The sequence below is a fragment of the Gossypium hirsutum genome, chromosome A01 (genome assembly GCF_007990345.1).
Source record: "Gossypium hirsutum isolate 1008001.06 chromosome A01, Gossypium_hirsutum_v2.1, whole genome shotgun sequence".
NCBI classification, from domain to species: domain Eukaryota; kingdom Viridiplantae; phylum Streptophyta; class Magnoliopsida; order Malvales; family Malvaceae; genus Gossypium; species Gossypium hirsutum.
This window is the reverse complement of record NC_053424.1, coordinates 113,393,981-113,407,816: the sequence shown is the minus strand read 5'-3', so window position 1 is coordinate 113,407,816 and position 13,836 is coordinate 113,393,981. Positions and strand designations below refer to the sequence as shown.

The following is a 13,836-nucleotide window of genomic DNA, read 5'->3' as shown; positions in this document are numbered from 1 at the left end:
ACCATTCTGGCTCCAGGTTCAAATGTTTTACAATAGCCTGAATCCTTCGACTAGACAGATGATTGATGCAGCCGCTGAAGGAACTATCAATAATAATGCACCTGAGGATGCTTATGAATTCATAGAAGAAATGTCACTGAATCATTATTAGTGGCAAGTCATGAGGACAAAGCCGACGAAAGCAGCCGGCATTTTTAACGTCAATTCGGTCACCATGCTCTCTAACTATGTAGAAATTTTGAATAGAAAAATTGACGGTTTTCTTGGTTCTTCACAGGTTCACCCAGTAATACAATGCGAAGTAAGTGGAGGTGGATCAAGCAATTCAGAATATCCACCCTATGGCCACAACATGGAGAACGAGCAGTTAAATTACATGGGTAATAATCCTCGATCTCAGAATAATCCTTATAGTAACACTTACAATGTAAGTTGTAGGAACCACCCAAATTTTTCATGGGGAGGCCAAGGAAATCAGAGACCACCACCCCCTCCAGGCTTTCAACAACCACTGTACCAGCAGGAAAAGAAGTTAAACCTTAAGGAGATGCTAACAAAATTCATCTCTGTGCCTGAAACTCGTTTTTAGAATACCGAGAAAGTACTTAAGAATCAACAAGCGTCAATCCAAGGGCTTGAAACTCAGATAGGCCAGCTCACTAAATTGATATCTGAACGCCCACAAGGTAGCCTGCTGAGTAACATTGAATCTAACCCAAGGGAGCAGCTCAATGTAATTACCATTCAAGATGTGGAAGGGTTAGTTGCACCTGAACCAGAACCGAGGTAAGAAACTGTGGTAAGTAAAGGTAAAGGTGAGGTGGACCACAATGACCAAAAACAAGTAAGAAAAAAGTACAGACCATGTGTACCATACCCAAATGCGACAAGGAAAGACCACTCAGATGAACAATTCGGTAAATTCCTTAAACTTTTAAAGAAATTACATATTAACTTACCGTTTATTGAAGCTCTTTCGCAGATGCCGAACACAGTCAAATTTTTAAAAGAGCTTTTATTAAATAAGCGGAAGTTAGATGAGGCGTCGCATGTGGAATTAAATGCATTTTGGTCAGCCATACTACAGAATAAGCTGGCCAACAAATTGAAGGATCCAAGGAGTTTTACGATTCATTATTTAATTGGTAGCTTAGATGTTAATAATGCTTTGGCTGATTTAGGGGCTAGTATCAATCTCATGCCTAATAAAATGTTTAAACAACTAGGTCTTAGGAAACCCAAACAAACTAGGATGAGTATTCAATTGGCCGATAAAACTATTAGATTTCCTAGGGGTATTATTGAAGACGTACTCGTTAAAATTGACAAATTTATATTCCCAGTTGATTTCATTGTTCTAGACATAGAAGAGGATAGTAACGTGCCTTTAATTTTAGGAAGGCCCTTTTTAGAAACTGCCAAAACTATAATTGATGTTGGCACAGGTAAACTCACACTTCGTGTGGGAGACGAAACTATCACCCTTCAAGCTCGTAATTTAAATAACACATCAAAAATCAAACGTGGTTGTATAAGTCATACTATTAAAACTAACCATGTGGTGCAACCTACTTTGTAGGAAATAGTTTCAGAGAACACACCTGAGCCATGTTCGAATAACGACAAAGGATCTATCTATGAAGAATGAAGGCTACAAATTGAAGAACTAGATGAATAGCGGACACATAAACCGAGGACACACGATAAACCAAAACCACGTCATGACGAGCTCAATATCTCACCAAATCAACCTAAGTTTGGAGACAAAGTACTACTAAATGCAGCAGACCCTCGTATTGCCACTTCTGAACCTAACGGAACAATCCTTCTTACGGTACTCAGTATTTTCCCATATGGTACAGTCGAGGTTATTCATCCCAAGTTCGGCACTTTTAAGGTAAACAGTACTCGTCTTAAACCTTATGTTGATAAAATTGATAGTAGGGATGAGGAGTGTAAACTCCTCGCACCATCATGACCATGCAACAGAAAGGTAAGTCGAGATTAGACTATAAATAAGTGCTTCTCGAGAAGCAACCTGAGCACTAACGATGATAACTTCTTTAAAATTTTAGTTTTTGACATTTAATCACTAACTGAGTCATTGAAACACAGGTTTTCTAATCTACATGGCAGGGCATACAGGTGTGCCTTAGGTCGTGCTCACACCACGAGAGGAGACACAGCCGTGCGATATGACCGTGTGAAAATAGGGCAAAATTTTTCCGTAACACGGGATGCGATAAGTTGCCACGACCATGTGACGTGGTCGTGGGCGAGTCTGTCAAACCAACTATAAACCGTGGTTGAAACTGAGAATTTAGCATGGGCATACGACAAGCCCGTGCCCATCAACCGTGCTCAAGACTGATAAAATACCATGGGCGTGGACATTCGTACACGAGTATGGGAGAAGCAAACAAAGCAGAACACGGCCGTGTCCATCCACACGCCCAAGGAACACGGGCGTGGGCCTAATGCTAAACACGCCAAAATTTTAAAAAATCGCGAAACACAGGGGCAAAAATTAGGGCACACGGGCTTGCCCCACGGCCGTGTGCCCTAAAATCTATATATACCCTTTACTATTCATCACCCCCTTCCCCAAAATCCCTAACCCTAATTGTTACAACTCCATACGCCCTAACTGCCACGCCCATGCGCCAACCACAGCACCACCTTCGATGACCCAAAGCTCCTCCCTCTTGTGTTTGTTCACTTTTTCCCTTCTATTCTCTCCATTCTTTTACTTATTTCATGATATTTTGTTTTATTTTGAGTAATTAATCATAGTTATAATGATAGAATACTTATACTCTTTGTTAATAAATTTGCCATGTTAGTCAATACATTTTACTACATTTATCCATTTTTCTTGTTTCCATAGATTTCATGCTTACCCACACCATATTTCATACTTATCAAACCCACATGCATTCATTCACTAGATATTTTCGTAGTCCTATTCATAGTAATGACTTGATATATCTTATTGGGTTTTTTTTTTAGCATAGTTGTTTTTTAGTACATGACTTCTATGAAGTATCTCTATTTGTTTTACCATGCGTATTTTTCCATGCTATTATTGGAGAGTAATTTTATTTTTATTTCGTCTTGCCATGCCATTTTAGGTATACTACTCACGTGGAAAGAAGATCGTCGTCCCCGCTTCGAAGAAAATGAAAGGAGCAATGTTATCTTCGGGTCCTACCGCTGAGATCCGTCACCCTTTCCTCCAGTTTCCCTTGGGACCCCAGGAGGAACTCTTTTAGATATTATGGGCCCGACCCCTAGGTGTGGGCCGCTGTATTGACTGGGCTGTACTTGTACAAATTCAAATGGCTGACGCAGTCCGAGCCATCCTGACGACTGAACCGTGAGGGCTCTTCTTTGAGATCATCGAGCCGACGTACCTCGAGCTCACAATGGAACTCTGCTCAACCTTCCATCTTCAAGTCGTCATGACAAACTTCGACGATCCTAGAACGGTCCAGTTCTGCCTTGGTGGTCTAGTGCGCCAGTTGAGCGTACCAGAGTTTAGAATTGCACTAGGGCAATACACGGAGGAGTTCATGCATGACAATGAACTCGACACCCTCTATCGCCATATCCACTACTCTCCCTCAAAGTGCTGGAAGGACCTCGTCCCTGCCTCGGCCACCTATGATCTTAGTCGCTCTAAGGCATCAGCCCTCGCCCCATCCCTGCGATACCTACAGGCCATCTTGGCCCATACTCTGATTGGATGGCGAGAGAGCACCGACGTCGTAAACACTTACGATGCCTATTTCTTGTGGAGCATGGCAAACAGGCACGTCTTCGACCTTGCCTATTTCATTACCCTCACCATCCGCCATTAGACGGAGCGGCATAAGAGAAGAGTCATCTATATCGGGCCCTATGTGATTCGATTGATGCGACACTTTGGGCTCCTCAACACAGTGGTACAATCATCCGCTGTCACTCTCATCGGCCAGATGTCCCCACAGGGCATTTCCAGCATGCTACATATGAGGATGATCGAGAAACGATGTGGAACCTACCGTCCTCAGTACTGCCACGTCCAGTCCACCGATAAGGAAGACCCAGAGGACATTACTAATAACGTCCGTCCACATAATGAGGATCCACAGTCTCAGCCACCACCCATCCATCATCCAGTTCATGCGGTGACTTCATACTCTGACATCTCTGAGCACCTTACTCGACTTGAGCAGCAGTGTTTTCAGCTTTTTGATCACATTGATGCTACTCTTCATCAGATTTGTCAGCATATTCACATCTCATCGCCACCACCACCTCGCGAACCATCCGGCGATGACGATGTTTAAAGACTTTTTATTTTTTATTTCCATTTTTATCTTTATTTATCTTCTTTAAGTACTTTTTATTTTATTTTTCTTTAATATTATTTTAATTTTAGGTTCTATAATTTTTATTGAATAATTTATAGCTTTGGCTATTTCATTACGAGTAATTATACTTCCTTATATTTCCTAAAGAGTTCTTGATTTTATCACAGTTATAAAGAGCTCTAAAGCTCATCATCACTTAGAAACTAAAAACTCCACTAGAAAAGGTTCTCCACGACTGCCATGTCCTGCTCGACCATGACCATAGCTACTATCAGATATAATATTCTTTTGGCACAGGACTTAGGGACTAATGAACCTTTACCACCACCGGAGTATCCTCTTCCAATCTTATCAGATATAATAACAAGATTCGTCTTAGGTTTCATTCCCCTTAGGTATTTAGGGGATTTAGTTCATAACTAAAAAGGAAAACATCTTAGAAGAATAACAAACACAAAACATAAAGAAAACCCAAAACTCCTGAAGGGAAATTGAGGGGAGATCTTCAGTCTTGATGGTGACTCCGGCTTCTGAGATGGATCAATCGACTTCCTTCGAGTAATCCCTTCCTTCCTCTCCGTGCCTCTCCTCTTTTCTCCTCCTTTAGGGCATATTTATAGGCTTTAGATTGCCTAAAAACCCTCAAAATTAGCCTTTTCTGAATTGGACTCAACTTGGGCTCGGCAGGGACATGCCCGTGTGAATCGCACTTCGAATCTGCCAAATTGATACGGCCATGTGGTCTGCCCGTGTGAGGAAGTCCAGGCCGTGTTGATTTCGTACCTTGGCCCATTTTCTCCATTTTTGTCCCGTTTCTCGTTCCTTTCGCTCTCTTATGCTCTCCTAAGTATAAAACATGAAATTAAAGCATTAGGATCATCGAATTCACCAATTCTAAGGGAAAATCATCCATAAAATGCCCCCACACTTAAGAATTTGCTTGTCCTCAAGTAAAATCCTCAACTCATAATCAAAAGAAATCTTTCTAAACTTATAATCTCTATCGAAAATATCTCAAAATAATCCATAAGTAATCATTCATTGAGAATTCAACTAAAAGAACATAAAAGTTTCATACATTCCAAGTTGAGTATTTAATCATGCAAACATAGGTGTCTCCCCTCATCTAAGTAATTACCTTTGATTTAGAATATCACAGAGTTTTACATCCTCACTAAAGATTCACTCAAATCACTCGAGGTGTTTAAGGACAATAATTGAAGCACTCAATAGTCAATAATGAAAAATTATTACCATAGGCTTGCATGAAAATCAAATCTCCACCACTATAAATTGAGATGATACATCAATCAAAAGGTCTTTAGAGGGTTGTAATAAGGCTTGGTTAGGGAGTGTGGTCACAGGCTGAAAGCCAAAGTTAGAATCGAGATTGAATTGAAAAATCACTTAACCAGAAAAAGATTTAATATCACTTGCGTACAACAGAGCTTCTTCTCAGAATATGGAATTAAATACTTAAGCTCAAAAACAAAAGATTACTACTACTAATATGTATACATTTTTTTAAGAACAAGTTAAATACAAAATATAATAAAACATAGTTAAGCAACTATTTCAATCCAAATCTCGACGAAAATAGGGATCAAATTAATTTAGGGGATTTCAACAATAATGGGTTAAGGGTTAATATTAAGGGTAATACAAGAAATGGTTTGTTAGGCTCAAGGGGGTTTACTAGGGGTTAATCGTGGAGGTAGGCTTTTCATGGCATGAGTGGGTTAATCCTAAGTGCCTTAATCATTTTGACATATCAAATCAAATGGTGTGGCCTTGACATACATAATCAAGCAAGTTCTAGAATAATAGTTCAATACTGATGCACTCAAAGCAATAATAAAAGTGAGCATGAAAGAATTAATAGATGCTCAAAAGGCTCAAAAATCTCACAAAAATTATGGCTTTTTGATGTTTAAAACTTGTGAATTCCAACTTAAAGTATACCTAAACTTTAGGGAAACAACCTAAGATTTTAAATTCTTAAAAATCAACTTATCATGCTTGATTCTCTAATGTTTTAAAGTTTAAACAATCAATGCATAAATGCATATATTTTAATTCAATATATATCAATCGAAATCATAAATCAATCAAAATTTATCCTAAATATGATATGAGAGCTTTTTAAGAGAACAAGACAGTCATTTAGGGATTTTTCTGATAATGAAATGAATATCCCCCCACACCTAAGATGTACATTGCCCTCAATGTACAAAGATAGATATAAGAATAGAGAAAAAAGATAGGAAGTAAAGTGAAACTTCCTGTATGATGAATTCCTCGAACTAGAGTTTTGGAGAGTAATCGGTGCGAAAGTGGAGGAGGATACTACGACGGTGGTAGAGGTTCATTAGTCCATAAGTCCTGCGCCAAAAGAATATTATATCTAGTGGTAGCTATGGTCGTGGTCAATCAGGACATGGTAGTCGTAGAGAACCGTTCCCGGTGGAGTTTTTAGTTCCTATTTGATGATGAGATTAGGAGCTCTATATAATTGTGATAAAATAAGAAACGTTTTATGGGATATTAGGAAGAATAATTACTCATAAAGAAATAACTGAAATTGATGATTAAAAAAATAAAAAATAAAATTCTAAAGTCTAAAAAAATAAAAAGTAGTTTTAATAAAAATTAAAAACATAAAATAATCAATAAATGTTTTTAAACATCTTCATCGTTGGATGGTTCGCGAGGTGGGACTGGCGATAAGATGTGGAGGTGTTAACAAATCTGCTATAGAGTAGCATCAATGTTGTCAAATCGTTGAAAACGCTGTTGTTTGAATCGATTGAGGAGCTCAGAGATGTCAGCATATGAAGCCGCCGTATGAACTGGACGAGAAGGTGGTGGTGGCTGAGACGGTGGCTCCTCATTCTGTGGAAGGACATCCTCAGGAATGTCCTCGTAGGCCTCCTCCTCGGTAGATTGGAAGAGACGATATTGAGGAGCATAGGTTCCTCAGTGCTTTTTGATCATCCTCATGCTAAGCATGCTCGAGATGCCTTATGGAGACATCTGGCCAATGAGGGTTAAGGATGATTCTTGGGCAACAGTGCTGAGGAACTTTAAGTGTCGAGCCAACCGAGTAACATAGGGACCAATGGAGATGACCCCCTTCCTATGCCACTCCGTCTGGTGCTAAATCGTGAGGGAGATGAAATAGGCAAGGTGGATGACGTGCCCATGCGACATACACCATAAAAAGTAGGCGTCGTGAGTGTTGACGACGCCGATGCTCTCTCGCCTTCCTGTAATCGTGCGAGCCAAAATGGCATGTAGGTACCTCAGAGATGGAGCGACTAGGATTGTAGGTGGCCCCGCCAGGAACTAGCGCGTCCCAGCACCGTGAAGAAGAACGACAGATGTGGCGGTTGAAAGCATGTAAGTCATTCTCCTCTTTGAATTCTTCAGTATATAAACCCAGTGCTGTACCGAATTCTGGAAGGCTGAGCTGGTGGACTAATCCGCCTAGGCAAAATTAGACCATGCCGGGATCATCGTAGTTCGTCATCACGGTCTGAAGATGAAATGTAGAGCATAATTCCATCATAATCTCAAGATATGTCGGCTCGATGATCCTAAAGAAAAGCTCCCAAGGGTCGTTGGTTAGGAGGGCCCGAATCGCTTCAGCCAACTAAACTTGTTCTACCGCAACCCAGTCGATGCAGTGGCCTGCAATTAAAGGTCGAGCCCGAAGTATTTGGAATAGTTCTTCTTGGGGCCCGATAGGAAACCTCAGGAAAGGGTGACTAACTTTCGCGGTAGGACCTGAGGAAGATCACGCTCCCTTCCTTTTCTTTGAAGCAGGGACAGCGGCCTTTTTACCACGTGAAGATGACATGGTACCTACAAATAGAATCATCAAGTTGTCTTGATGAGTGGTCAAAGTAAAACGAAGATAAATTTTAAATAAAATCATAATTTTAGCCACAACTACTAAAACTAACTAAAACAACAAGTTCAATGGCATACTTTTGTGGCACTAGCATGGTGATATGAGTAAAAATGGTCAGGAATTTAATGAAAATATAAAGAGCATAAATTTAGCACATGGCATAAATTGTAATGGTAAATAACGAAAAACAATTGAAAACTATGAATATTGATTTAGAATAGGTGAGTAAGGCATAAGAGTTCCCTAAAAAATATGTCATGGGGAATGAATGATAACTAATCTTAAAAGAAATCAAACTTGAATGATAGCATAGTGTGAGATACATGAAGATTATAGCATTAAAAATGCGTGGAGTTAAAGGTAAAAGAGTGAACAAACGCTAAAAATGGAAGAATAAGTGTCAGGAATGAAGTTGGAAGCGTCGCACGGGCGTCGTGGGGAGGGCATGTGGACTCGCAGTGGCTAGGGTTAGGAGTTTTTGGGTGAAGAAGATAATGAATAGTGCAGCCTATTTATAAATTTTAGGGCACACGGCCAGGTAACACGCCCGTGTTCCCCAATTTCAGCCCATGTGATTTACGAATTTTGAGTTTGGGCATGTCTGACATTTAGTACACGCCCGTGTTCCTTGGGCATGTAGGTGCACACGGTCGTGTCGCACGGCTGTGTCTAGCATTGTTCGCTTCTCCCACACCCGTGTATGTAGACCCACGCCCATGTCAATCTAATAGGTTCGACCATGGGTGCTAGACACAGGCGTGTTGCACGGCCGTGGCATTTTATCGTAGCCCGTGTTTGGGAAAATTGTTGCCCTGTTTTCACACAGCCTTAAGCATGCCCGTGTGCTTGGACGTGTATCTGTGGAAAACCTATATTCAAGAGCTCCGTTAGTAAGTTAGGTGTTGAAGACTAAATTTTAAAGAAGTTAATACAGTTAGTGCTCGGTTTGCCTCCCGAGAAGCACTTATTTATAGTCTAAGCTCAACTTACCTCTCCATTGAATGGTCATGGTGGTTCGAGGAGTTTATACTCCTTATTCCTACTATCATTCTCATCAAAATAAGGTTTCAGACGGGTGTTGTTTACCTTAAAAGTGCCAAACTTGGGATGACTTACCTCGACTGTACCGAATGGGAAAATACTAAGTACTGTAAGAGGGATTTCTTCATTCGGTGTGGTAGTGACAATGTGAGGATCTGCGGCATCTAATAAGACTTTATCTCCAACCTTAAGTTGATGTGAGAATGTGTTGAGCTTATTCTAGCGTAGTTCTAGTTTATCATGCGTTCTTGGTTTATGCGTCTGCCATTCATCTAGCTCCTCGATTTGTAGCCTTCGTTCTTCATGAATAGGTCCTTTACCATTTCTTGAGAATGGCTCATGTACTTCCTTCAGACTCATTTCCTGCAAAGTAGGTTGCACCATATTGTCAGTTTTAGTAGAATGGGTTGCCAGAATTGCGAGCTTCAAGGGTGATTGTTTTGTCTCCCACACGGAGTGTGAGTTTGCCTGTGCCAACATCAATGATAGTTTTAGCAGTTGCTAAAAAGGGCCTTCCTAGAATTAAAGAAGTGTTGCTATCCTCTTCTATGTCTAGAACAATGAAGTCCACGGGAAATATAAATTTATCGATTTTAACTAGCACATCTTCAATAATACCCCTAAGAAATCTTATAGTTTTATCTGCTAATTGAATGCTCATCCTAGTCTGTTTGGGTTTCCCAAAACCTAATTGTTTGAACATTTTGTAGGGCATGACGTTAATACTAGCCCCTAAATTAGCTAATGCATTATTAACATCTAAACTACCAATTAAGAAAGGAATTGTAAAACTCCCTGGGTCTTTTAATTTGTTCGGTAGCTTATTATGCAGAATAGCTGAGCAAACTACATTTAGCTCTACATGCGACGCCTCGTCCAACTTCCGCTTATTTGCTAAAAGCTCATTTAAAAATTTCATTACATCTGGCATCTGTGATAGAGCTTCAATAAACGGTAAGTTAATGTGTAATTTTTTTAAGAGTTTAAGGAGTTTACCAAATTGTTCATCTCAGCGGTCTTTCCTTGTCACGTTGGGGTATGGCACACGAGGTTTATATTTGATATTCACCAATTTGTTTTTATTATGACCTACCTCACATTGGCCTCTGCTTACCTTAGTTTTTTGCCCAGGTTCTGGCTCAGACTCAACGAATCCTTCTTCATCTTGAACATTAATCATGTTAAGTTGTTCCCTTGGGTTGGGTTCAATATTACTTGGCAAGCTACCTTGTGGTCGTTCGGAGATTAGTTTGGAAAGCTGGCCTATCTGAGTTTCGAGCACTTGGATCGACGCTTGTTAATTTTTAAGTGATGTCTCGGTGTTCTGGAAACGAGTTTCTAACACCGATATAAACTTTGAGAGCATCTCTTCAAGGTTCCGCTTCTTTTCCTGTTGGTAGGGTGGTTGTTGGTAGCCTAGAGGTGGTCTCTGATTTCCTTGGCCTCCCCATGAGAAATTTGGGTGGTTCCTCCAACCTCCATTGTAAATGTTACTATATGGATTGTTTTGAGATCGAGAAGTATTACCCATGTAATTTAACTACTTGTTATCCATATTGTGGCCATAAGGGTCGCATTCTGAATTACTTGATCCACCTCCACTTGCTTCGCACTGCATTACTGGATGAACCTATGAAGAACTAAGAAAACCATCAATTTTCTTATTCAAGAGTTCTACCTGATTAGAGAGCATGGTGACCGAATCGACGTTATAAACAACGGCTGTTTTCGTTGGATTTGTCCTCATGATTTGCCACTAATAGTTATTCAGTGACATCTCCTCTACAAACTCATAAGCATCTTCAGGTGTTTTATTATTGATGGTTCCGCCAGCAGCTGCGTCAACCATTTTTCGATCCGAAGGATTCAGGCCATTATGGAATGTTTGGACCTGAAGCCAAAGCGGGAAACAATGGTGAGGGCACCTTCTCAGTAAGTCATTGTATCTCTCTCATGCATCGTAAAGAGTTTCTAAGTCCATCTGCACAAACAAAGAGATATCAATATGTAATTTGGCCGTTTTAGCCGACAGGAAATATTTTAATAGAAATTTTTTGGTCATTTGTTCCCAAGTAGTGATTGACCCTCGTGGTAATGAGTTCAACCACTATTTAGCTTTGTTCCTCAATGAAAAAGGGAATAACCGAAGATGAATGGCATCATCAGAAACACCATTAATTTTAAATGTATCGTATAGTTCCAAAAAGTTTGCTAAGTGAGCATTGGGATCCTCATCCTGCAAACTATCAAACTGAACAAATTGTTGTATCATTTGAATAGTGTTAGGTTTTAGTTCAAAAGTATTTACAGCTACAACAGGTCTAACTATGCTTGATTCAGTTCCTGTTAAAGAAGATTTAGCATAATCATACATAGTGCGTGGAGCAGGATTTTGATTAATTGCAATTACAGGAGGTAGCTGTTTGTCTTGGTTTTCAGCCATCTCTTCGGTTGGGGCTTGAGTATCGTCCTCTTGCTCGTTCTCTGTGTATCTTAAGCTTCGCCTTATTTTTCTTTGGTTTCTGCGAATTGTGCGATCGATTTCTTCGTCAAAAAGTAGTGGTCCTGACAGGTTTCTTCTAGTCATAAACTATAAAAACCTGCCAAGATAAAGAAAAAGTAAATTAATAAATAATAATAATAAATTAAATTGCAAGAAAAATAAATGGCTAAAGTAATAAAAATTGAGCGTTCCTAATATCTTAGTTCCCCGGCAACGGCCCCAAAAACTTGATCGCGATTTTCGTGACAGGTAAGTTTTAAATATTTATAATTAATCGTTCTTGAAACTAACTATTATCGCGATGCTGGCAAGTGTACCTATCAAACAGTAGTATAGTTTTAGCAAAACCGGATTGTCGAACCCAAAGGAACTAAAAGTACTAGTAATGACTGTCTTTTTATTATCTAGCCTGATAATAAGGGGGTTTTGTTTTAACTAACTAATTAACTAAGAATTCACAGAGAATGGAATTGGGGGATTACTTTTGGAAAACGATTGAATTAAGACAATACCTAAGGAAAAATCCACCTAGACTATACTTGTTATTCTGGCTCCGAATCGGATGATTTATTCATTTAACTTGTTCCGCAGAGATCCCTAAGTTATGTTATTATCCCTATTCAAGACTAATAACGTCTAATCTCTAGATTGAATAATTGATACTTTTCTCTAATTAACACCCTAGGGTTGCATTAACTCGATCTATAGATCCCCTTATTAGGTTTCACCCTAATCTGGTAAAATCTTGTCACCCTATGTCTAGGCGCGCAAACAACTCCGCTTAATTATGACAAATGTACTCTTAGACAGGGTTTATTCCTCTTCTGAATAAGAGCTTATCTTGAATCAGTATCCTGGGATATCAAAACAAGAATTAAGAACACCTAATTAAGAACAAGTTAAATATTTATCAAACAATTCAGAAAATAATAACAAGATTCGTCTTAGGTTTCATTCCCCTTAGGATTTTAGGGGATTTAGTTCATAACTAAAAAGGAAAAATCTCATAAGAATAACGAATACAAAATATAAAGAAAACCCAAAACTCCTGAAGGGAAATTGAGGGGAGATCTTTAGTCTTGATGGTGACTCCGGCTTCTGAGATAGATCAATCGGCTTCCTTCGAGTAATTCCTTCCTTCCTCTCCGTGCCTCTCATCTTTCCTCTTCCTTTTGAGCCTATTTATAGGCTTTAGGATGCCTAAAAACCCTCAAAATTAGCCTTTTTCTGAATTGAACTTAACTTAGGCTCGGCAGGGACACGCCTGTGTAACACGCCCGTGTGAATAGTGCTTCGAATCTGCCAAGTTGACATGGCCAATTGGTCTACCCTTGTGAGGAAGTCTAGGCCGTGTTGATTTCGTACTTTGGCCCATTTTCTTCGTTTTTAGCCCATTTTTTGTTCCTTTCGCTTTTATATGCTCTCCTAAGTATAAAACATGAAATTAAAGCATTAGGGGAATCGAATTCACCAATTCTAAGGGAAAATCATCCATAAACTGCGTTAAGCATAGGGTGAAAATATGTATATATTACGGTTTATCAATAGGGTGACAAGATTTTACCGGATTAGGGTGAAACCTAATAAGGGAGTCCATAGATCTAGTTAAAGCAGCAGTAGGTGTTAATTAGAAAGAGATTTCAATTAATCAACCTAGGGTTAGACATTATTAGTCTCGAAAGAGATAATAATATAACTTAGGGATTTCTACGGATCAAGTTAAATGAATAAATCGTCTGATTCAGAGTCAAATAACAAGTGAAGTCTAGGTGGATTTTTCCTTGGGTATTGTCTTAATCAATCGAGTTTTCCCAAAAGTTTTTCCCCAATTTCTCTCTGTGCACTCTTAGTTTAGTTACTTAGTTTAGATAAACAAATCCCTTAATTTTTAGGCTAGATAATAAAAAGAAAGCAATTACTAGTACTCTTGGTTCTTTTGGGTTCGACAATCCAGTCTTGCTAAAACTATACTACTGTTCGATAGGTACACTTGCCTTCATCGTGATAATAGTTAGTTTCAAGAA

General features: G+C 39.4%; 1 non-coding gene across 1 annotated transcript; it reads left to right on the top strand.

The window, feature by feature from the left end:
- Positions 1–11,216: 11,216 nt before the first annotated feature.
- Positions 11,217–11,323, top strand: LOC121208390 (small nucleolar RNA R71). Its single transcript, XR_005903404.1, has one exon. It is a non-coding gene; the product is annotated as a small nucleolar RNA R71 (small nucleolar RNA).
- The last annotated feature ends 2,513 nt before the right edge of the window (positions 11,324–13,836 follow it).